The sequence below is a fragment of the Lichenostomus cassidix genome, chromosome 1, assembly GCF_008360975.1.
Source record: "Lichenostomus cassidix isolate B80296 chromosome 1, HeHo_3.0, whole genome shotgun sequence".
Taxonomy (NCBI): Eukaryota; Metazoa; Chordata; class Aves; order Passeriformes; family Meliphagidae; genus Lichenostomus; species Lichenostomus cassidix.
Window position 1 is genome coordinate 33,030,913 of NC_139479.1, and position 25,240 is coordinate 33,056,152.

A 25,240-nucleotide genomic window follows, 5' to 3' on the forward strand; every position below is an offset into this window, starting at 1 on the left:
CAACGCGGCTCCCCGCCACGAGAAAGCCCCGCAAAGAAACGCGCTCACCTGCCCCACACCGCCGGCGCCACCCCCTCCCGCCGCCGCCTTCAAATGCGCGCCTCCTTCCGGCCCGGCCCGGCCCGCCCGCCGCCATCTCGCGAGAGCTCGTCCCTTCCGCCCCGCGGGACGCGGCCGCCGGTCGCCATGGCGACGGGCCGCAGCGGGCTGAGGGGCAGCGCTGCCCTGCCCGAGTCACCGCCGTGCCGCCGCCACCCGGGCCCAGCTTGGAGCTCTGACGAGCTCTCGCTGTCTCACGGGCTGCTCCTCGCTGACTGGTTTTCTGAGAGGAGTTGGCAAAGTGATGAAGGGGCAGAGTATCTTCTCAACAAGTTTGCTGAGACACAAAGCCGGGAGGAGCCGATACCCCAGAGGGCTGTGCAGCCTTTCGGAAAGGCATCGGCAGCTTGAAGAGAAGAACTGTCTGAAATTCAACAAAGGCAAATGCAGGTTCCTGCACCTGGGGAGGAATAACCCTGGGCACCAACACAGGCTGGGGGCTCACCTGCTGGAAAGCAGCTCTGTGGAGAAGGACCTGGGGGTTCTGGTGGACAAAAAGGTCTCCATGAGCCAGCAGTGTGTCCTGGGGGCAAGAAGGGCAATGCTGTCCTGGGGTGCATTAGGAAAAGCATTGCCAGCAGGTCGAGAGAGGCAATCCTGCCCCTCCTCTCAGCCCTGGTGAGGTCCCATCTGGAGTGCTGTGTCCAGTCCTGGACTCCCCAGCACAAGAGAAACAGGGAGCTCCTGGAGGGGGTCCAGAAGAGAGTGACAAAGAGGATAAAGTGACTGGAGAATCTCTCTTAAGTGGAAAGGCTGAGGGAGCTGGGCCTGTTCAGCCTCAAGAAGACATGACTAGGAGGGGACCTTATTAATGTGTATAAATATCTAAAGCAGGGTTGCCAAGAGGATGGGTCCAGGCTCTTGGTGGTGCCAACCACTTGGACATGAGGCAAGGGGCAGAAACTGATACACAGGAAGTTTCACCTGAATATGAGGAAGAACTTTACTGTGCAGGTGACTGAGCACTGGAACAGATTGCCCAGAGAGGTTTTGGAGTCTCCCTCGTTGGCAGTATTCAAGAGCCATGTAGGTGCACTCCTATGCCATATGCTCTAGGACGACCCAGCCTAAGCAAAGAGATTGGATCAGATGACAGACTGCCATCCCTTCCACACAATTTACCCATTCTGTGATTCTGTGAAAGTGAGCTGGTTCTAGCTGCTAGATGCTGTTAAAAGGAGAACACTAAATGCTCTTTCTACATTATTGTTGTGGTTGCCACTAGTGTTACAGGATTGCAAATGATAGGATGAAAGAGGAGGTGGAGGCAGTAACAAATAGAAGGATAATCCCCTTACTAAGGGAACAATGTGTGCTAATCTATTTGCAGCCCCTTTTTTGTACTGGAAAACATATACTGGGAATTTGTGGTTGTCAGCCTTCAGGGCACCCTTATGAATCTCCCCAGGTGCACTTGTCACTGGGATATTAAATGGTTGACCATTGGCCTATGTAGTTATTTTGTTTGGTATTTTTTGCATCAGCGATTCATCTGTGTTTTTGCATCAGATTCCCTTCTTCCACTGCACTGATTTTTCCATGTAGTGGCTACACTTACTTTTATCCATTTTACCTTCTACCACTGCCTTTACCAGCAGCATCACTCCAGATTTGACAGGTTATTATCACAAATCGTTGGAATGTTACTGCTGTGGAGGTGGGGCTGCACCAAAGATGATACAATGGTTTGAAGGGAGAGCTTGAAAATGCAGGCAAGATTAAAATAGGGTAAGTGAAGGAATGGGCTTGCTTTCTCATTTCTGGAAGCTTGGAGAGAAGACACAGAGATGAGAAAGTGCTGAGGAGAAGCAAAAGCTGAGATGCTATGAGAGAAATCTGTTACAGTCCAACACAATTATGTTTTGGTAGTACCAGAATTATATTTTGATAATAACAGAGTCATCTGGCAAAAACCAATATTACTCTTCTAAGTATATCAGAAAGCTTTATCTGTAGACACTGAAATATATTTTTACAAGTCTTAAAATGAGATTCTGTATTTAAGAAGACATTGAAAGTTCTTGAAGGAGTCTCCATCTTTTGAAGTAGAGTTGTATTCTAGTTCCTGTGCATTGGTTGGTGAAGTTAGAAAGTATGTTTTTAGAACACCCAAAGTGGACAAAATGGCATTATTTTAAAGTGGAATAAAACATTCAGCAGAACACGGAGAAAGCAGATGTCCAAGTATGGATAAATCTCTAAATAATATGGAAGTAGCTTTTAAGCAGGCGAAAAGAAATTTAAAACCCTGTGTTATGGCTGGCAGCAAGATTTTTGGCGGAGAACTGAAGGGCTGAATTAAGAAGACTGATAGCAGAGCAAGAGACGTGGAACAAAGAGAACTTTTAAAACATTTTGAATGCCTTTGAAGCATTCCTTAGTGATGGTGTAGCCATCTGTTGATTGACATGTTGAAGACAGGTGGCAAGAAGGGGATCAGAGATTGACTTGACAGAGTTGTAGAGTTGGATATCATCTGCATAGAGATGATGCCCTTTGTTGAAACTGGCAATGCGATGTCCCAGAGGAACATGAAAAATAAGAAAAAAGAAATTAAAAAAAAAAAACCCTCTGAGAGATGCGCACAGTCACAGTGTTCTCTCATGCATGCTAGTGTAGATTCAAAGCAATTCTAACTCTCACTTTATTAGATTGTGTCATGATTAACATTGGTGTGAGAGAGGAATCAATTCCATGTGCTTCCTGTTAAGCAGAAGACACATTGGGCACTCTCACCAGGTTGTACCACTACTGGCAGTTAACATAGATGTTTTGAATTTGTCTCTGGATGAATCAGGGCTACTCAGCAGTGTATCTGCTGCTAGGTGTGTGTGCTTATAGAGATATAGGGGTCCAAACTTGGTCAAAAGTGGAGAAATACCTAAATTGAACCTCTTCATTCAGATCATTCACCAAGAATTGAAACTTGAAATTCTTTTTGACTGTTATTTCCATGTTCTTGCTTGACATGGTAAGTACAGAAGCTGAACCTTTTCTATGTTGCTCTCAATGTATGGAAAACAAAAATCTGTTTTAGTGTCTTGCAAGTTACATGAAATGTATCCATCTGGTTTAGGGATATGCTCCTTTAAAATCCACTGTATAATTATTAAATATTAAAGTATGGAGCATGCAATATCCAACTGATACCTGAAACTTTAGTTATGAGGTGACACTTAGCATTGTTGTAAAAGACACAGACGTCACTTTGTGTAAGGCACTTGTTTAGTAAGTGGAAGAAAGTGGTGTATTGATATAACTCAAGCCAATTAATAACAGGAGTGCTTGGGCCTAACAACTCAGTGCAGTGGAGTTAGTACACCCATGCTAGTGTGTCCATGTAGCACAGCATCTGGCTCCATACAGTGCGTGGAGGTACTAGCTGTGGTGCAAAAACTGAAGAGCCACATCCACCTCTTGTTGGCTCTGCTGGTTATGGCTTGTTTCTGACCTTGCCTCGCTGTTGTTGACTCAGCAAGTGTCATATTAGAAGTACTGCCAATGTATGTTCCTGGCTAAATATCAAAGCCCCCTTTTGCCTTTATTCGTCACTGTGTACAGTGGCACAGGGCAGTGGTGTTCATAACGAATATTTCTGTTCCTTATCCGGATTTTGCAGTGAGGACTGGGCTTCTTCCCTCATAGTCTTGGGTCTGTACAACTTAGACATATGGGTAATAAAGAGGTGTTTCCGCTCCCTCTCTAGTAGAGTAAGGCAACATTTCTAAGGCCTGATAAATGTTACCTTGAGGTAGACATCTAACCTAGATCAGATGTAACATGACTTAAAAGTGTTCCTCTCCACTACTTAGTAAGAGTCTCAATTAGCATCTGAGGTATACACAACCACATTTTAGAAGTCCAAAGTCAGATAGGATAAATGTGTTTGGAGTATTATATTTACTACTCAGGGACTGTGTTAGATGTAACAGTCTCAAAAGTAGAGTCATCACTGTTAAATAGAGTGGCAGGTTGAGGCAGAACCTGTCCCTGAGATCAAAATACAGTTCATTGCAGGATCTATCTGAGTCTTTATTCTGGAGCTTTTCATATGCCTTTGTGCTGGTTTTATCTGGGGTAGAGTTAATTTTCTTCACAGGGACTGGTATGGACCTTGTTTTGGATTTGTGCTAAACACAGAGGTGATAACATAGAAAAGTTTTTGTTATTGCTGAGTGGACCTTACACAGAGCCATGGCCTTTCCTGCTTTTCCTACTGCCACACAGGCAAACAGACTGTGGATGTATGGGAGATTGTGAGCTGGGATAGCTGACCCAAACTGACCATCATGCTCAGTATGTAAAGTTGGGGGGGAAGAAGGAAGAGAAGGATGTTTGGAGTGATGGCATTTGTCTTCCCAAGTCACTGTTATGTATGATGAATACCATTTCCTGCTCTCCTGGAGATGGCTGAACACCTGCCTGCCCGTGGAAGCAGTGAATTGATTCCTTGTTTTACTTGCATGCATATATTTTGCTTTTCCTCTTTAACTGTCTTTATCTCAACCCATGAGTTTTCTCACTTTTACCCTTCTAGTTCTCTCCCTGACCCTGCTGGTGGGGGAGTGAGGGAGCAGCTGCATGGTACTTGGTTGATGGCTGGGGTTAAACCACAACAGCCTGTCACACAGGGAAGAGAACTACAATACCTCTTTAGAATTCTGCTTTAAGGAGAATATTGCATTTTGAGCAGGCTTTTGCTTTTATAATGCTCTTGCTGACACATTTCACAACTTTCAAATGTAGGAATCTGAAGTCCAGTTCTAACCTATAATAAGCACTAAAATAACTGTGTCCTGATTTCCTGATGTGCTAACTTAGTTGGAATTAAGTGTGCTGAATGCCACTGAAAAACTGGTCACTTTTATTCAAGTTGTCACTGAAAATTTTGGCCAGATGGGTTCATTGAGGTTGTGCTGCCAAGGTGATGTTCCTTGTAAACCTGCTTATGGTATGCAGTCAGAGATACTTGAGGGGAGTGTAAATGTTACTTTCCACTAAGTGAAGGATAAACTCTAACATACTGTCACTTAAATTCCTAGTCCTGGTCCTAGTCCTAGTCCCCCCTCCATTTGAGGGGGAATGGAGAGGGCTTTGGATGCCTTACGCTACATCATTTAGAATGAAGATAAAAACTTAGAAAATGGTAACAACTGGCAATCCATTGAACTATGCACCCATACCAGCTAACCATGCCACTCCATCCTTTCTTGCAGCAGCTTACCAAAAATAGAGCTGGGATGGTGAACTATAGGTCATATGGCCTCCAGAAGTAGCATCATATGCAGACAAAAATATGTCGGCAATGCTGACTTGCTGCACATGTTTGGCAGCCAGCAATGCTCTCAGAAGAGTCTAATATTGAGACTTGTGGATTGAATTTTCTCAGTCTCCTACCACCTTGAGGTAGAATACTGCAGTAGTATAGCATCTGGTTAATAGCTTGCTGATGCACAACTCCTTAAGAGCAAATCAGAGATATAATTACAAATTGTTTTGTAACGTTCCAGCTCATATTGTGAGTCGAGGCATTGAAACATTCTGTACTTGCAGACACATTTTGTTTCCTGCTTATCACATGCACCATGTAGTTAGAATAAAGCCTTGTCACTGGCTCTCTCCTTACATGAGCAGATGAGCAGTTGGTTTAATGTAGGAATATTTACCTCTCTGTAAAAAAAAAAAAAAGAGTATAAAATGTAGATACTGTAAGAGCAGGTGCACTACAAGAAGAAAATTGGTTCAGCAGTTGTTTGCCATCGTGTTTTTAGATTAATTCCTACTGCATATCCTTGCAGGGCTCTAGCAATGACCAGTTCTTATACATTTTACTGAATTACTGTTGGTGTGTTAGGTTTTTTCCACAGGGGACTTGGACTGAGCAATGTTTACAGCAGTCCAGATGTGAAGGCTAGTTCTGCATTAAGTCACCCTGATCTTCTAATCCCAGGTTCACATACTTCTAGTGCTGTATTTTATCCGATGGTTTTATCTAGCATTGTGTCCAGGTCACATGGAATTTATGGAAAACTGCTTGAAATGCAGTCTCTGGGGTGGTGTTTAACAAGGTGTGCATGAGGATGTTTATGGGGTGTGAGAATGGGAGTCCATTCATTCTGCACTTTGAGTGTTACTGAGCCCAGTTCTCTTCTAACCTTGTCCTGGTGCAATCATTAAAGAGGAGAGAGGATTCTGAGCTGTTGTATCCAGCAGCCTGCAATGTCTGCCAGCTACTTGTCTGCTACCATACCCAGGTGCTTGGCTCTTGCATCTCCATCACCTGGCTAGGACCCAGTCTGAGGAACTGAGACCTGAATGTGTTTTGGGATAGAATCTACTTTTCGTTGTTTCATCAGAGCAGTCTTCATCAGATTATCAAGTATAAAAGAGTGCCTCTACTCTTTTTCTGCTTTGGCAGCTCTAAAGAAATGTAAATCATGTACTGGTCAAATGCATTTTTATCACCTGGTACCCACTATTGTTTCTGTAATAACATGTATATTTCTAGGGCAGATTCTGTTGAATATCCATGTATGTATATACATACATTAAACAGAAACTGCAGTAAACCACAGAATTTTGCCAGTTACAACTTCTCTGATTAGCTCACTGAACTAAAAATAATTAATATAGTTAGTTGTTGGATTACAACACAATGAGAAGTACACACCTAATTAATCACATTTTTTAATTATTATCTGCTAAATATCTGGCTGTTTGAGTAATATTTTACAACTTTGGTTAAATTCACCTTGTGCTCTTCAAAGCCAGTAGCAAGATGTCCAGTTTTCATAATGCTATGAGATCAGACACCTATGCTCTGGGGGGTTTAATTCACCACTGCATTACTCCATTTACAAGATCTGATCTGTGATTTGACTGCTATTTTCATTCAGCAAAACTAAAAGATTAACTATTTCTAAATTTATGAGCTAATTAGTACACTAATACAAACCACATTTATAATTTTCCTGACTTTGCTTAATCCTTCTTCATTACAAAAGTCAGTTCAGATGTCTGTAAAAGCTTACAGGAAAAAAAAAAAAAGTATTTGTTTTCGTTTTCATTAGGGAAAAGCGAAAATTCCAAAAGATTCTGGGCAGACAGAGCCACATTCTTTTGCTCTCATTAAAGTCCTTTTAGTTACAGTAGTTAGAGGAGGAAAACACTGTGCAGCTCTAGGCATATGTCTGCAAGGTTGCCAACACCAATAATTTTATCACAAATTTAATAAGATTTACTGTTTTTCTTATAAAGCTCCAGAGTCCCATGATTATGAAATAATGTTATCTTCCACTAAACATGCCTGTTAAAAGGAGTCCTTGTAATTGCAAAGAAAGTATTGGAAATACAAAATTAATGATTAAAAAATCCTAATTAAAAAATGCAAGCCCCAGAATAATTTCTTTAAAATCAAGATTTTAGGGGCAATCTTGGATTTTGAAAAGTGTTTATTATTCAAAATATTTTGTCAGTAGTGGCACTAATTCCAGCAGTATTGCTCTTCAAATATTTCTTTATAGAATTTGGTACTACTTTCTTGATATTCTTCTCCTAGTCTAGAAACTTCACTTAAGACACAGAAACCCCACATGTTTTTCTGATTTAAGTGCATCAGAATGCTGAGACTTAGGGTTAAGAGTTGGCTACATATTTTAGATATTGGAGCCAGACAGCAATTCAGTCTAATAATGTGCATGTCTACTATTTCCTGAAAATTTGCTGGTACATGACCCTTTATATGCATATATGTGACCCTACAACAAACTCTCTTATGTGGTGCCAAGAAATGGCATTAGCTTCAGCTGCTTTATTAAATTGCTACCCAGGCTGGCGTACATTCACAGTGAGTGAGGCACAATGTATCAGCAGCTCTCGCATGCTGTGCCAGCTAACATGGGAACTGCTGCTTCTCTCCATGCTCGCTGGGTTAGCACACAGAGGAAGAACAAAAGCCCCTTGAATGCTGGCCAGAGTATTTTGCACACTGTCACAACCATGTTTGTCCTTTGGTGTGAAAGGAGCACTGGAGGGGCACTAACAAATGGCTACCTTGAGCTGTGTTACTCCTTTTAAGAGCCGCCAGCCTCCCCAGTCGTCAGTGAGGCAGCACGTCCAGCAGACAAGGAGTCTGGCTTTTAAGCAGTATTTATCAAATAGGCTGCAGCTGTGATGAACGATACTGTTCCCAACTAAATATTCTCTCCCAGAGACAAGGTTAGAGAAATAGTCCCTGTAATTAACATTTACCTTTTAATATTACTGGCTGAAAAAAGAAGTGAATGTGACAGCAGTCAGCAACTGCCAAGGTATAGATCCAGTACTGGACTATTATGGAAATGAGAAAAGTGCAAGCTGGAGGAAGACAAAGCTTGCATAATGTTCCACATGATCCTGGGCAAAATAATTGCAGCTAAAGAATGTAATTTGAATGTATGAGGAGTATTCACAGGGACTAAATTTATCTGGGTGATGCAGACTCCTCTGGGCTCGAGCTGGTTTCCTGATCTGAACTGCCCTCCAGAAGAGCCTGTTGGTGTCCCTTGGTTGTGAAAGTTCCCCCATGCGGCTTAGTGGCCACAGGCTAATATGGCCTTTGGGAATAGTCCCCATGGTAACAAGAAACCAGCTTGTGTTAGTATTTCAATGCTGCTGTTTCCTGACTTTCAAGCACCTCCTCAAATAGCTTTACTGTCCTGACTCAGTACTTAGCCCTAAGAAGTCTTCTGGAAGGATCAAGATTGGAATGCAACTTTTCATCAGAATTAAATATTTTTCTAATTTTCCTTCGTACTGTGTAGTAAAAATTGCTGTCACATGTGTTTTACACTTCTTATATTCCTGTAGAGGTGTTCACAAAAGACATTCCAAATAATTCTCAGCAGAAGTAAGCTCATGCAGCAAGTATCCTTAGTGTTCAGGACCTTGAAATGCAGCTAATAGGTTAGTCAACTATGCACTTGTTTTTCATCCTATTCAGGACAGAGGGCAAGGTTCTGCCTGAATTACTTCAAAATCATGTGCTTAAATCCTCTTTCATGGCATCTTAAGTTCATTTTAGTGTTTCTGATTATGTAGAGCACTCCAAACTTTGTGTATCTATTTGGTATCTATTCACTTTAACCTGTAAAATATTCCATTTTAATTACTTATATTCCTGCAAGTCCTAAAGATGTAAGTGATCTGGGAATAGTATTTGGGCTCTCTTTTCTTGTTCATTAGTGTACCTGTTAGTGGCTTCCATTGCAGAAACACCCTTACACCATATGGTGGTGCATGTAATGTTTGGTTCCTAAATTGGTCTTACAGGAAAGGTTGAATTTTTTTTTTTTTTTTTAAATCTGGGGCCTGACGGAAATGAACATATTTGTGTGTTTTCTTAGGTTCAGCTCTTCTCTCCACAACTGCTGGTGGGTCTCAAGTTCTTGCTAGCATTCATAATTTCCTGCCAATTTCTCTAATTTAAGAGTTAGTTTAACATTAAGAGCTTTAACTTGTAAATATTTCTAAAAAAGCTGTTACCTTTGATAGTCTGAGCACTTATCCTTCTCCTGAGAGTGTTTCTGTGCATACTTTTTCTACTTGCCTCACACCCCATTGTTACCCTGTGGCTATGAAACTGCACAAGCTGATAAGGCAAATGCCACCCCTAGGTTACTCAGAGCACAAAAGCCCTGTGAGCATGCTCAGCATCATGCAGAGCACTGTGTTTCCACAGGGTCAAGTCTGAACACTGTTTTATTGTGATGTGAAGGAAAGAAAAATGATGAAAAATGTTCTTCCCTTGTTGTGAAGGTCATCTTGTGTCTGCTAGGTATGGGAATTTACTCTGAACAGGAGTTCCCCTCATCCTGGTGTCCTGGATAACGCCTGTGCACCAGGTTCACGTGTGTGAGGTAAGAGCAGAGACATGGAGGAGGCACAAACTGTAGACCTGAACAGTGAGTAAGGACAGCCTTGGACTCATTTTTAACACAGTGCCTTAACATTTAGGTTGCTGCATTGCACTTTTTAATGAAATGCTAGTGGTGCCCACAGTTAGGCATTCCTTATACTGCAAATAATTAGAAAAAAACAACTGGTATACAGTATTTGAAAACCAAGCAGCATAATTCCATGCACCTCTGGAAGGGAAGAAAGTAACCACTGATGGTATTTTTAAACCAAACCAAATGTATGAGGCATCATTATCCTCTTGTTTTCCTGGAGACATCTTGTCCAAGCCCAAATGTCCAAGTAAGTTTCATCAATTTCATCAAACTGACGTTCAAATCAGTTGTTGTTTTGGGATTGAACTTCACAAGTGGCAAGAGGATTTCCCAAAGTAAAGTGGTAGTCCTTTGGAAATAATGAGGTACCAAATGGCATTACTTGACAAAACTTTTGGGGATGGAAATAAAACACTGCAGTGGTTTAGTATATCAAACAACTTGAAGTGATTAAAAGGGCTGTGTTTCTTTCTCAAAAAGCATTTAAAACATATTAAAAGGCTTCAGTGAGACACCATTGAACATTGCAGGTACATACTGAGAACAGGTCTGGTTTTCCTCCCGTTTTGTACTCATTCATCTGAGCACTCTTAGAAGGATGCCTACCTTTTCCCCCAAAGGTGTCTGCTTTTCACATGCTCTAACCTGCATAAATTCTTAATGTTTTACTATACTTTTTGCAGTGGAGATGTTATTGGTTAGGTAATAAGAAAAAGCCCCAGTTCTACCATGTAATGTGCATTTTTTGCACCTTATGAGAATATTGAATAGACTTCATTATTTTTTTCAATACAAGTCTGAATTCTACCATTTGATTACCTGAACCAAAAGCATTTCAATTTGCCATCCATCACCCTGACCAGTGTAAAATGCTGAATATTCAGATTAAATTGGAACTTTTTTTCTATGAATAAGGAATTTGATTCAATTCTATAATATACAGTGTCTCTGGGGAGAGGAAATTGAGCTGAAGGTCGCTGAAGGCAAGTGAGAAAATTGTATTATCCAAATACAAAATTCTTTTTCTTATCATCAAAACCTGAAATACAGCCATGGGGAATAAGGGGGTCAAGAGAGAATTCAATTAGAGATGAAAATGGAAAAGGTGCATTTCTCAACTTACCTTTCATTTTTCCAAACAAGTGGCAGCAGTGAGCTGTATAGGGACAATGAAATATTTGTCAAGCAGTTTAAACTTTTTTTTTTTTTAAGTATAAATCAGAAAACATTCTCAATCAGTTATAAAGAGATAGTAAAATTCCATATGAACATGGAGTGGCCATTTCTTTGTAGCCTTAACCATTGCAGTTTTACCTTGTTCATCAGTGGTGGGGAGAGGTAATGAATACCTAATTACAACAATTTGTATGGATAAAATTGTCTTGTTCGGAAAGATTTCTCAAATGTTTGTAGTCACCCTCTAAGATGGCTTATGATAACAGTTTCTGTGCTGAACTCATAATGTTAAATGATAAATTTCAAAATCATTGTAGAAGCACGATAGTGTTATGTCATAAAGATGCTTAATTTTCTCTTTATTTTAATGTTTCTCTGTTTTAGTGTAGATACCAAGAACTTGTAAAATAAGCCAAACCTAGCCCAGTGTGGCCAGTTGTGAAACATTAACAATTACAGACACAGGCTGTGATTTAGCTAAGAGTTGCTGCGCTTGCTCAGTTCTGGGCTGCATGACTCGTGTTGCTGCACTGGGTCTGCAGGGTGGGTGTCCCCTTGATAAAGGCATTTGAGCTAATGCTGAGGGTAATGGTGGAGGAAAGGAGATTTCCAGTGACATCCCGCAATGCTAATTTGGCAACTTCATTAACTTGCTCTGTAAATTACACTGTGATTTGTAAAATTAGCTTGAGATATCGCAAGAGTTCTTATTCCATGTCTGTACTTGTTTGTTTAGTTTGCTAAATGTTTAGGTCATTTCCTAAACATTTGTTCTTTCAAAGAAAAAGTCACTGTTGTATTTACAGAAACCTTTCTTTATTTGGTAAACAATAATTTTTAATAATTTATCATTACATAGCCATTTATAGTCTTTCTAGTTAGACTAGATGGTGTCATGTATAACCAAACATTCAAATATATTTTAATTCTAAGGAGCCCTTAATTCATAGTGCAAGTACCAGTTCTGAATTTGGGTTTTGTCCAATGTTGGCTTAAACCTAGTGAAGTTTTTCTCATATTCTATAGAAAGTAATTTGAAAGTGTTGTTACTCTTGAAGACAAATGCAGTCATCTCTGAGAAATAACATGGAAAGAAAATCTTCAACCTCAGTATAGTAACTTGAATCTGATAATTGCCTTTTTGGTGTATTTGTAATACTGTATAATTATTAAATTGTGAATGTCCTATCCCTGGGTTCAAGGCTAGGCTGGATGGGGCTCTGAGCAACCTGGTCTAGGGAAAGGTGTCCCTGCTCATGGCAGGGGAGCTGGAACTAGATAGTCTTTAATGTCCCTTTCAACCCAAACCATTCTATTATTAAAAGCATGTTATATTGACTATGAAGCTATTCTGCTTTTTTACAAAAGAGTCTCTTTTGAAAAACTGAAATTAACAACCCTAGCCTTGGTTCTCCAGTGGTGCAAGGATTGTATGTGCAGATGTGAAATGAAGGATTTGAGAGCAAATGCAGTTTGTGTTGTTTGGAGTAGAAACAGTGATGCAGTACCCATTGCACCTCTGAACACATAACAGAGCCCAGAGAGATGAATTGTTTTCTCCCAGATTCAAAGCTCTTTAAAACAAACGTCCCAAACATTCTCTAAATTATCCTTTTCTTGTTCCATGGGACAGAAATTAAAATTTTTGATTTTCATGTAAACCAAAATTATGTTTCAATTTTGTTGCCTTGTTTCATTTATAATGTAATGGGCTATGTTAAAGACACAGAAATGAGCGGAAGTGAAATTATTTCAGTGGGAATTCACTTTCTGTACATTTTTAAAAAATTTTGTTGTGAGCCTGTCTGTGTTTTAAAGTGCCAGAACACCTCTATACGCCTAGTGCCTAATAGATTCACCAGCTTTCAGTGGAAGTGAAAGGGCTCTTCTGTTCAGATTGGATTGCAAGATTGGGGTCTTTGTAAAATAAAGTGCCTTCTAGATAGATTAGGACTGTCTGCATGATACTTATGTAATGCGCTATGAATAATTTTTTTTTTAAAGTGACAAAGTTTTATATTTCATATCTAATGAAATAAGACTTACTCTAATTTTCGTTTCAGCCTGTCATAGGAACAAGAATTTTATCTACAGTTGCTGAATTTTTCACAGTGAAGGAAAAAGGACATTTCATAGGTAAGATTATTCAGTCTGGTTCTGTTTGAATCTGCTGAACTTCCTTCTGTTTGACAAAATGTAAAATTAATGTTTTTTGAATCCAGGGACTTCAATAACCTATGAAAATTAAAAAATAAAGGGAGTTTTACTGAATTGAAATAGGTTGTTAGAAGAAAATCAGCCTCTGGTAAAGGCAAGGGAAGAAAAATGATGAAGAGAAATCACATTGACAGAAACCTCAAACCTTATGGAAACAAGTAGGTCAAAAGAGTTGTTCAAAACAATATACCTTTGGAGTATATATTATCAAAAGCACTACTAATTCTTTAGGCAGAAAGACACCTGAGATCAAACAAATGCAAATTTGTAGCTAACCATTAAACAGCTACTTGGGTGATGGGAAGAAAAGAAAATATATATAGTGCAAAACATTAAATCAAGTGATTATTGGAATGAAAAGGTATTATACTAAAATAGTATAAAAATAAATGTAAAATGCACTTGACTTTCCAAAATAAACTAAAGCTCCAAGTTTGGGAATACAGTTCTATGGGATAGATATTCTGTAGAAATTTGATTATTAAATCCTAAGATATGGGAAAGGAAACTAAAAGCAGTATCAACAACCCAGACTGTAGAGAGGAGCTTCCTTTTTTAACTAACTTTTATGGACTGCTGTTGAGTGCAGCAAAGTAAAGGTTATGCAGTAAAGTGGCAGTTGGGCAGAAGCGAGCTATAACAGCAAAGCTTTACTTCCCTTCAGAGTTATCACACTAAAAACAGATGAATCAGAAGATGTAGGCAACAAAGAAGGAAAAGGGTTACACAGAGGCTCTAAGGATGATTTGCACTGTGTGTGTGTTGTAAGATAGAGGGTGGAGATCTTCACCTCAGGTGAACTTGGTGAGAGTTGGGGCTGTGTACCAGCTTGCACTTGCAAGGCCAAACCAATGATCTAAAAGGCCAGAGATAGACAGTTAAAGGCCACATGTATTTATTTGTCACCTTAATGCAGACAGATAATTTAAATGGGAAAACACTGCTTGAAAGTGCACCCTAGTGACTGCTCTGTAGTAATGTGAAGGAGCTGTGTTGACTAGGCAAGAGACTGACCTACTTAATGAAATACCTTTGGGAAGACTTTTTAAGTATCAAAACCCTTATCCACACAGTGTTAGGATTGTGATATTAGGCATTCAATAGACAGGAGTTCCCAGTGGGTAAAGTGGTAAGCTCAGCTCAGCCCTACTGTTTTTCACCACAGAGAAAAGATTACACAGATGGAGCAGGAGATAAAGATACTTTACTAGACCAACATGTCCATGTGGAATTGCCTGTCCCCAGAGTTCTGGGCATCATTAGAGACAAGTTCCTTGTTCAATTGCTTTTGACCATTCTACATCACAGACTGCAGCCCAGGGGATAGGCCAGGCTTCTTAGAGCTATTCCAACTCCAGCCTTTGTCCTCTGAGACTGTGTGGCCCCTGGAGAAGGGAGAGAATGGAGGGATAAAAGTATTAAAAGTTACTGTCCCTCATATGACCTCTGCTGGACTCCCATAAAATAAGCATTGATGCTTAAGAGGATGGCACTACCCTTTCTAATGCAGTTCTTTAATTTTCTTCTGTTTTATCTGCAGCAAAGTTAGGTAAACCAGATATTTAGAAAAGTCCACAAAGATTAGAAGAGGTATTTTTGGAGAAGGACACTTGGAGGAAACTCACTTGAGTAGGTGAAAATTTTTTATGGCTGTCCTGGCACATGTGATACAAATATTTTTTTTCCTCTAAAGATTTAGTCTTTAGCAGCTTACAGATTCTGCTGGGGGCCAGGCTATGCTGACCAAAGGATCCATTCCATATGCTGGAAGAGTCATCTTTGACTTTAAGGGTGCATGGCCTTAGCCAGCAGTGTGCAGTTGTGCACTCGTTGGGTATAAGACAATTTCCTAGCTACATGTCAACAGCGTAATTTCTGAACAGCTGAGTTCAGGGCAAATAGTATAGAGTGTTACAGAATACCTGGTGGAAAAAGGGCCTGCCCAGGTGATTGTGATGTGAAATGTACTCTGGTAAGAGGAATGCATCAGTTATCAGTATATTTTAAGTACCAGTATATTTTGGATCAGAGTCTAAATGAGATGTGGGACACATTGAGATATCAATGACAGAAAAACTTACTGTTGTGACCAGCAGGATATTGTTTTACCAGGACAGTGAGAGATGCAGGCTTAGCAGAAGACAATTTTATTCAGTGAAATAAAAGCAGGCAGAAGCTGCCAGAACTGGGTAGCCATACTTCATTGTATTGTTTCATTTATTTTACAGAAATCTGCACAGTGGCAACCCCTCCCCCCTTCTCCATTTTTATACCTCTACAATATGAGGAAAATATGTTAACATGAATATGACTACGTTTCTTTTATTTATAAGAATAAACCTATTTTCTTTCAGCTGCAGACCCATTATTGCAATAGTAAACAAGAAAAGAGCGATCAATTTTAAACTGATAAACACCGAAAATTTTCACTGGGTAGAATAAGTTATGTTGAGGTTATTTGCTGAGAGCAGATTAGGAGAAAGCCAGCACTTGTGTTTATTGAGCTTTTCTGATGAAAAGTAAACTCACAAAGCCTTGTTTATTAGGTTTTTTTTGTTAAACAACAACAAATTGGGTACTGTGGTATGCACATATACATATTGACAGTTAAATCTGAAATTGTTCTCCCCCATGCATGAATATGTAAACACGTACTAATCATTGTACATACAGAAGCAGCTGAAAAGCCCAGTGAGAGTCTGGCTCCAGCAGAGCTTTTCCTGTTTACTTTGTTGTCTGTTGGATTGTGGGCTTATTAAAATACAGCTATAATTTGGTAAAACTTTCAAGTAGAATTTGTCCAAGGGGTTGCTTTGCACAAGTGCACAGTCCAGTCATTAGTTTGCCATTGGGAAGAAAGAAATGTGCATAAAAAGATAAAGCAAATTATATAATTGGGTTACATGAGTGTATTGCAGAACAGTCTGTTTTAGAAAAGATACCAGATATTGGTAGATATAGAATTTCCACACTAAATAATTTCTTTTGATACCTGTCTCTTACAAAAAAAGACAAGAATCATCCCTTTCTTTCTTCTCTGCTTTCCAAGCAAATAGGAACCAAAGCAGAATCCCCTTTAGGCCATGACTTTTATTTACCACAGTCTGATTGCCAAAGACAATTCAGCTGAGGATAATACATATGTATGATGATGGACTTGTCATCCTTGTCTAGTGGGAAGGGAGGTTCTGGATGGAGAAAGTGAAAGGGAAAAATTAAGCACCAGGTGAAAACTCTATGAATTTTGAACTCCAGGTGATGTTGTACAGGGTAGGACTTTCAAAGCACCCTCTTGGAACATGAAAGGTGGGAAAAACTGGGAAACCTAAACTGAGTAGATCAAACCCATACAGGTGGGTCCATAGCTAAGTACAAAAGCTTGTTCTTGTGGGCAAGGTACTGATAGATGTAGAAAGCAGAAGCCTATTAAGCTTTGGAAAACTCTTTCTTGTATTCTCTAATGACTATGCTGCTGTCTGCTGAAGAAAGAACATGAAAATTATATTGCTAGAGATGTGTGCAGGGACTCCTCAGTGGTAGCTCTGTGCAGTTCATCATGTAAAGCCTCCTTTCCTGCCATCCCCAAAGGCTGAAACAGAGTTACTTGAACGGGCTTTTATATGAACAGAACATAAAACACCCATCAGCATGTATGCTACTGATATAAGTGTTTTGCTTAAAAATACATAACTCTGAATATTGAACTCCTTAGACAACTCCTCTGAGGATGAATAAGGAAACTTCAAATTCATCTGTTCTAAATAACCTGAGCTGTAAAGAATTTGTGTATGTTACCTCTACCTGCTCCTCTTCATCCTGGAGAAACAAGATGAAATACTTCTAGCCATATTGAAGAGGTGAAGCACTAGAGTCTCTAAAGATCTCATAGGTGAATTTTATTTTGAAAGAGTATGAGGAAATTCTTTTTTATTTCCCAGGAGTCTTCACTTAACAGTTGGAGACTTATATTAACCTCGCTTACAACCTTGATCTCAGTTGCAAGAGAGCTCTTCCAAATCTTGAAGTAAAGAAAAATATAAAGTATCTGCCATTACTGCTGCAGCTAAAGGACCCTTTTAGTTTCCCTGCATTGTAGGAGATGGTATAACTGTCAAGTGCCTAGTCCTGTCTTTCATGAAATGGGAACAATGTGAATGTGCTAAAGGGAAAGGATTTTCTTGCTTCTTCTCCTCTTTGGCACATGCACATGCCAGAGGCTGTGCACCTACTGTAGCTGCCATGCTGCAGTGCCTCTAGGTCACATTTGTCCTGATACATTATGTCGTCAGCACTAGAGAATTCCTGAACATTTACTGGGGATATTAGATTTGCTCTTTCTGAAGTGAAGCTTATAAACTGCATCACCAGCTATTAGGAGAAGACATGGAGTATATTTGTAGCTGTAAGTTAAGAAAAATCTGTATATATCTATGCTATATATTCACTGAAGGATCACCTCTCTCCTCCTTATCAAAACCAATGCATCAGATAGATCTCTCTCTTTCCCTCTCAAATCATAATGACATAATGCAAATACTCTCCTATCATATAAAAAGACATGTGCCTGCCTCTCCTTTTCCTTGTAATCTTTTGTCACCTTTTTCATTCACTTAAAATGTGTAGAGATTTCAAAATCACAACAAAATGTTTGTATTATTTGTGATGGGTTGGGCAGCATAAAAATGAGAAATTCCAATCTAGTGCTTCAATTATTTTATCTTTTAACAGAAACTTCATCCTTGAGCTACTTGTGAGGCAGTAACATATGTGTATCTTCATGACTGACTGTGTTGCTGGGTTTTGTTACTGTTTTCAAGATAGTGGAAACCGCAATGTATTTATGGTAAATCAGGTAAGTGATGTGTTGGAGACACATAAAACTGTCTCAAAAAGCATTCATAAAATACTTCCTTCTCAGTAACAAGTGACATCTATATTTCTTAACAGCAGAATATTCCTTACAGTGAGTGTCTAAATAAAACCCATGACTGTGCAGAGGAAAGATTTTTAAATGCTGCATCAGTCTGGACTATTTCTTCTCTTGAAGTGCAATGCTCTCTTGGTGGTCTAATGGAAAAGCATTTTCCTTTCCTTTTGCACTATTTCATAATATAGCTATAAAAGGGAGTGTAACAATATTCTTGCAACATAACTGTTTCCTGTAATGCAATGCATATGAAGTGCAGTCTGAAAACATACCATGAAACAAGAAGTCCATTTTCCATGTGGCAAAACTTACTGTCACAGTGGGATTAGTTGTTGAATTTTGAGTAGAAATGTTGTTACATATATCTGTCTCACAAACAAAAGTGGATGTAATATTTAGCAAAGGTGATTTTATATTTGTATGAACAGAAAATTTTTTCCAATTGATTCACGTACAACAAAGATATGCATTATGGCTCTCATCACTGTCTGGTCTTAGCATGAGGCCCTGGGATGTATGTAAGAGAGCAAAGGGGGAAAGAGTTGGTCAAAGATATGATAAATTATAAACTACATGTCTGTGTCCAGAAATTATTGCAAAGCTAACACTCCTGCTCATGTAATGGTATAAGAATCTATTGATTCTTGTGACAGAGAGAATGGCATAGGAGTAGTGCACTGAAAATGAAGAAAAACAAAATAGAAAGTAACACGTTTAAAAGCAGCCTTTGCCTGGTAGAGGTGATAGAGGGAGAAGGAAAATTAAGATGCCAAAATCTATACTCTTAAATGCAGTAGAAATTGACTCTTTCTCACAAATGTATTGTATGTACCAAATACCATATCAAGCCTGTTTTTCCCCTTGTTTGAACCCCAAACAGAGGCTCCTACTGATAGACTCAAGACTTTGCTACAGGTAAGAGGCAGAGAAGCCCTAACAAGCCCAAACACTAATGTGCTGTAATGCAAAAACAGCTCTGTTGGCATCTTGTTTTCCTGTGGGTTGCATTCACTGAAGAAAGGGGCATATTACACGATTGGCGTTTGAAATGCAAACATGGCACACATTGGATTCCTACAATGTCTGCCTGGGACTGAAAGGTTTGGGAAGTTTGGGGGGCATGTATATCTCGTCCTGTGCTTCCTCAAACAAATCCAGAATGGATCTGCCTATGTTACCCACGCTGGTTTTTGCCAAGACCCTCAGTTGAAGCCCAGTTCAGAAATATTGCCTGCCTGCAAAGGGAACACCACCCCAGAGCTCGTAGCCACTCGTTCAGCAAAAATAATTCACTGTTTGTTCCAAAATAAGGAATTCCGAGAACTGTGCACCTCTGCCTGTGCATGTAATGCAGATGATTTCTCTACCACTGACATCACTTGCTGTCCTTGTTTACTTTTGCTCATTATCCTCTGCAATGTTTGACAAACTACAGGACTATGGTCTAACTTCTACATTTTCTATCCTATTTACCTGCTTCTTCTTATATGAACAATGATGTTTGATTTGGGTCTCCAAGGGCTGTGGCTAATGGTGCTTGTGTGTCATTCAGTTAGTCTTCCTTGCTGAAAACATTCTTATCTTCTTACTCATAGAAATGCACATATATTTCATAAACAGCCAAGTTCAATTAAGTATGAGTCATATATGGGGCTTCATTTATCCAGTTATTTTTTTGCTTAGAAATACCATCAACAGGGATTATTTGATGCTTTGTTTTTCCCTTATTTTTCCTCTCAGTCTTATACCCTCACTTTCCTCTTTCAGACACTCATTTTAACTTTAAAAATGTGGGGTAACATGCAGGGGATGACCAGATAACAATACATTTCTATAGCACAGCTCTGCACACCTGGTAGAGAAATCCAATGAGAGGATTTCTCTTGCAACGGCTGTAAGCAAACAAACAAAAACATCCTGATAATAAATCACTGAGATGACCTCACGTTAGATGAATGTTTATCCTTAATTGACTGTAGAACATTGCAGAGGACAACATGTACAAGCTGTTTAGTTATGTTTTCCTGCAGTCCTTCTTTCTGCTCCACTTCTGTGAGAGTAGTTTGATATGAAGCAGATAAAAAAAAGATTTTGCCAGCTCCTGTGGGCCAAATTCCAGCCTCAAGCCAACTTGTGCCTCTTTGCTGGGGCTCATGTGGTCTGAATCAAGGATGGCAGAAGCAGCAGCCTCCTCTTCCTGTTTCTGAGCAAAAGATGAATGAATGTGGTACCAGATGAAAGGCAGTGCTGAATCTAATGGAATTAGTTTATGAAAAAAGCTCCACCCAAAAGAATTTTATTTGTCTCCCAGCTACAAATGAAATTAATTTGTTTTGCACTTCCTGACGGATTCAAATGTGTCAAAACATTAGGGTCATGAAGGTGGGCGGTTTGCATTGACAACTGTGGTTTTTTGTGGCACACTGGTTTAAATCAGCAGATTTCAAACAGATTTTGTATTGAAGTTTGGGACAGAGTTGAACCCAATTTTCATGAAGAGAGTTGTGGTGTGTGAACAGATTTATATAGCTGGTCAGTAGCTGGAAGCAAAGCCATTAATGTTTGAATGTCTCTGGATGTTATCTGGGAAACTGAAAAGGCAATTAAGTATTTAGAGAGACATTTAAGGGACAAAAATCAAATCACATACAAAATAAATACTTTGGTAATTCAGTGATAAAAGGGAAGAAGACTGAAGAAATGTTTGACGAGAAAGCTGCAGGAAAATGGGATAATACTGTCTAGAGAACATAAGAATTAAACTGAATAAAGTTGAGATCAGCCAGACAACTTCAAGCCCTTTATCTTTAAGCAGTTACACGTTAAGGGTGCAAGTTCTAGGCCTTTTTCCTGTATCAACAAGAGATGAAATAATTTAAATTTGGCAGAGATGAAGATGTGCAAATTATATGAATGCCTTGCATCAGTTGAAGAGTGTGAGCATGGTCTTAACAGCTCTTTGTAATTTTTCAGATGAGAATCTTAAATTCTCTTCCAAAGGCCAGCTGCCAGGATGATGGTGTTTCTTAGGAAAACATTAGGACAATTAAATAAACTATCTGTGAAAATTGTAACATATTTTTTAAAGAGAAGAAGTAAATCTGGATATGTTGTTGGTAGTTGCACATCAAATGCAAACTGGACATTTGATGACAGGTGGAATTTCTAGCATATATTGATAAACTGCAAGATGAAAGAGAACCACAAGGCTGATGATTGAGTTGGATACACCTATTCATAAGTGGTGTTTGTGTTGTAGCTAGTGGCAAGGAACTAATATATATTTATTTGGCTTATTTGTTTTTGAATGTGTATGTAACTACAGCTTGTTTCGTATACAAATACCGCTAAAAGCTGTGGTATTTTACCTCTGAGTTTTAGGCTCCAGTAAGGTGCAAAAACTAGATCTTTAAGGGAAACTTAAAATACACTTTTTCTCTGGGGATATTAATTATCCAGATTTATGATGTATGTAATTTATGAAAGTACATATGTATGAAATGCTTTAACTACACTGTTCATGGAAATTTGTAATTGTAGTATACAATTAGGACCTAAGGTCTTGAATGCTATGCTCATGTTTTTGATATTGGAAACATTTTGTTTGAGGAAAACTTCTTACAATACGAATGATGAACTCATTGTAGCAACTTTACTTAGTCTCCATAGCAGTTATAAATGCGTTTACACTACAGGTCTTTTTTTATATTGAGATGTTATGGTACATCACATTCAGCTATCTAGGTCAAATCATATTAGTTATTTATATTTAATAGGTTTAAAAAGAGTTTGAGCATTTGGTGTGTACATTTTTCCTGAGGTAACAAGCAGAATGGCAGTGCAGATACCGGGTGGGTCTGTTGGTTGTCATGGCACTCAGTGCAAAGGAGCAGAGCTATCTCAGCCCCATGCTGAGGGAATTAAAAATGAAAATGAGAAAGATTAGGTAATGTAATGTTGATTTTTCTTGTGATTTCTACTTCCTCTGAGAAAAACAAATGCAATATTTTTAATGAGAAAAAATATCTCTCAGATACTCTTGGTATTTAGAGATGTCAGCATTTTGTGTGACAGCTTATTTCTAGCTTGACCGCATTTCTGTTTATAAACCATCACTAGACGTTTATAATGGAAGGAGATGAGGCTCCAGGTGATATGTGCACACTGCCTATAGTGATGCACTAGAAATAGCCAGATTTAACTCTGACGTGTAAATAAGATTACTTCTATACTCTGTGGTGTTTTACTCTCTGTCTGTCTGACCCCTTCTGTGACTTCCCTCACACCAGCACAACCACCCAAAACATCTCCGGGAGCTGCTGCTGCTGCTGCTCAGCCCAGGGTGCAGCTCAAGCCAGACACTGCACTCTGCACGCTATTGTTTTCCCATCCCTTATTTATGAAGTGCAGTTAAAGGATCCTCAGACGATATTCACTAATTTTTAGTAATCCCTGAAGAGACACTCATGGGTATCATCCAGGGAAGAAGATTTTTGAGTTTACATCTCCAGTGGTTTGGGGTGGGGAAATGTGGAGATCTGCAGATCTCTATTTGCAGATCACACACCCTGTGGAAGCTTTTGTCAGCATTAAAGCCTTTTTAAAAAAATCAGCTGGAGACCAGTTGCCAAAGAATAACTGTAACCTAAGCATAGATGCCATGCTGGAAGACTCCCAGATGGAAATTAGGTACCAATTCAGAAGTACCTTCAACTTCCACAAGTTTTCTATTGTGTCTGCTGGCCCTGGTCCCATTTTTTTAATATCTGCTGTCTAAAACACCAGTATTCCTATACATGTAGGGATTGCTCTCTTGATGTCAGCTCACAGAACAAATAGAGAAGAAATGAGCTAATCTGGGAGTTGTCAAACTTTTTAACATTTTCGTATGGCTAAGAGTCACCTGCACCTTCCCCTCTCTGTGCCCACCACCTCATTCCCAGAGGGTACCATCCTGGTCACTATACTCCAGACATTTAGTAGCCTGTGGGCAGTAGATTTGGGTCAAAGATTATGGAAACAGTACTATTGGTGGTTTGTCTACAATACTCTCATAGCCTCAATCTGCTCTGCAGTACAAGACTATAAAAATTTTATGTGTTAAAAAGTGTTTGACTCATCTCCAAATTACCAGCAGCATGATCCTACAGGATTTCCTTTTCCCCAGGTGAATTTGCAAATATGTATTTACATTTACTGGATAGAATTCAGTGAGAAGAATGATCTGAAATGAAATTATGAAACGTGCTGCTTAGAACAGTCAGCATCATAGGGGAAACAGAGTAAGCAGAGAGCAATCTATCCAGGATGCTGCCAGGCCAGGCTGTGGAAGGATGACAATCTGTAATCATTAGAGATACTTAATAATTTTCAAAAAAATTGATGTAAAAAATAAGTCAGGAAATATGAATGTTATTATTGATTAAGCTTTTGAAGGGGAATTTTTCTTAATAAAGGAAAACATATTTTCTACTCACTCTTTTTCTTGTGTTTTCATTAAGCAATTTAATATGTCTGAATCTTACTTTATGTTGTATTTCCTCTTTATTACTTTATATTACATCTCTGTGTTCATAGATTGAATGGTATAATGCCTGGCTAGAAAGAAAGTATGCCTTCCGTTCAAACAGCTATAATAATTTCAGACCAACTTTATTCTTTTTATTGGGGAAAAAGTTATTAAAAAGCCTATAAGATGTGTTTGTTTTCTTTTTGATCAGAAACTTTGGTAGTTGGGTTTTTCTATTTCCTATTCAGAAATACAAAGGTGCCCTGTCTGTTCTGTAAAGGCCCTCTGTTGCAATGTTAAAGTCAATGGGAAATTTGCCCCAACTTTGATGGAATGTTACCAGACCCTGTTTTTATAGCAGGGAGCAGTACTCATCTTGGTGTAATGGAAAAGATGTGCGAGCATTTCAAATATCTGGCAGTCATTCTTGCTTCGTTTTTCTAACCAGTCAAAATGCATGTAGCAGTGCTTCCTCAAGACAAATTTAAAAAAAACCCCAAACAACATCAGTTCTGGGTAACACTGAATTTCAAAAGAAAACAAATTTTCAAATGTATTTTTTCTTACCACGTATTTTTCTTGCAGGGATATTGCTGTGGTAATGACTATTTAAGAAAAATAATAAAAATAGGCATATGCTCTGAGAAAATCTTCTTTAAGCCAGCCTGAGACAAAAAAATGTTCAAAGAAAAATCCCTCTTGCTTAAGAATCTTCTCTGCTGGATTGTGCAATGGCAGTTTAGTTGTTAATATATCTTGCTTTTGCTATTCTGCTGCAGCAAATGTGTGTGTTTCCTCAGACATCTCTGATACCTTGATCATCCATATCATTGAATCAGTAGAGCACAAACCTTAGAGTCAAAGAAGATGAGTTTCCACTGAATTCTTTGGGATTTTGCCTGGAAGGGACCAGAAAAAATGATGGAAGATTTTCTTCTGGGAGATACCCCTTCATAGGAAACGGAATTTCTGAAGATTGGGCTCATGCTTCAAAATAACTTATTTCATTGAAAGAAAAATAAAAAAACTCAGTCTTTTGATAAAAATGTTTTCCTCTAATCTATTTAAAATCAAAGTATTTTTATGCTAAAAACCTGGATATCATAATAGCAGGAAGAATCCAGCAAGAAGGAAGGCAGATGTGGTGGTACCTAGCAGTGACAAACGAACCCTACAACTACCCAATGTGCAGCTATAGAATAACAAGAAAAGCTGTATCATGTAAACTGATTATCAGTCTTCTGTGGTATCTTCAGAACACCTATGGCAGCTTCTAAACACAGTTTAGTACTTAGTTTAAGTACATGAATGAAAGGTTGTCCA

The 25,240-nt window shown here is 39.0% G+C and overlaps 1 protein-coding gene and 1 long non-coding RNA gene across 4 annotated transcripts in view; one reads left to right on the top strand and one right to left on the bottom strand.

The window, feature by feature from the left end:
- PPP2R3B (protein phosphatase 2 regulatory subunit B''beta) overlaps positions 1–141 on the bottom strand; it is a 44,763-nt gene extending 44,622 nt beyond the window's left edge. The window contains exon 1 of one of the 2 annotated variants that reach the window (XM_085056032.1): positions 49–141. The gene's annotated coding sequence lies outside the window, so the exon portion shown is untranslated. The remainder of the gene's footprint in view (positions 1–48) is intronic. The other variant, XM_085056018.1, reaches the window with a different exon arrangement.
- Positions 1–25,092, top strand: LOC146444498 (uncharacterized). Of its 2 annotated transcripts, none has more exons than XR_014850940.1 (4): positions 1–3,070; positions 13,328–13,400; positions 18,210–18,333; positions 24,503–25,092. It is a non-coding gene; the product is annotated as an uncharacterized LOC146444498 (long non-coding RNA). The 2 variants fall into 2 exon arrangements; XR_014850938.1 differs by lacking the exon at positions 24,503–25,092 and adding an exon at positions 18,429–20,261.
- The last annotated feature ends 148 nt before the right edge of the window (positions 25,093–25,240 follow it).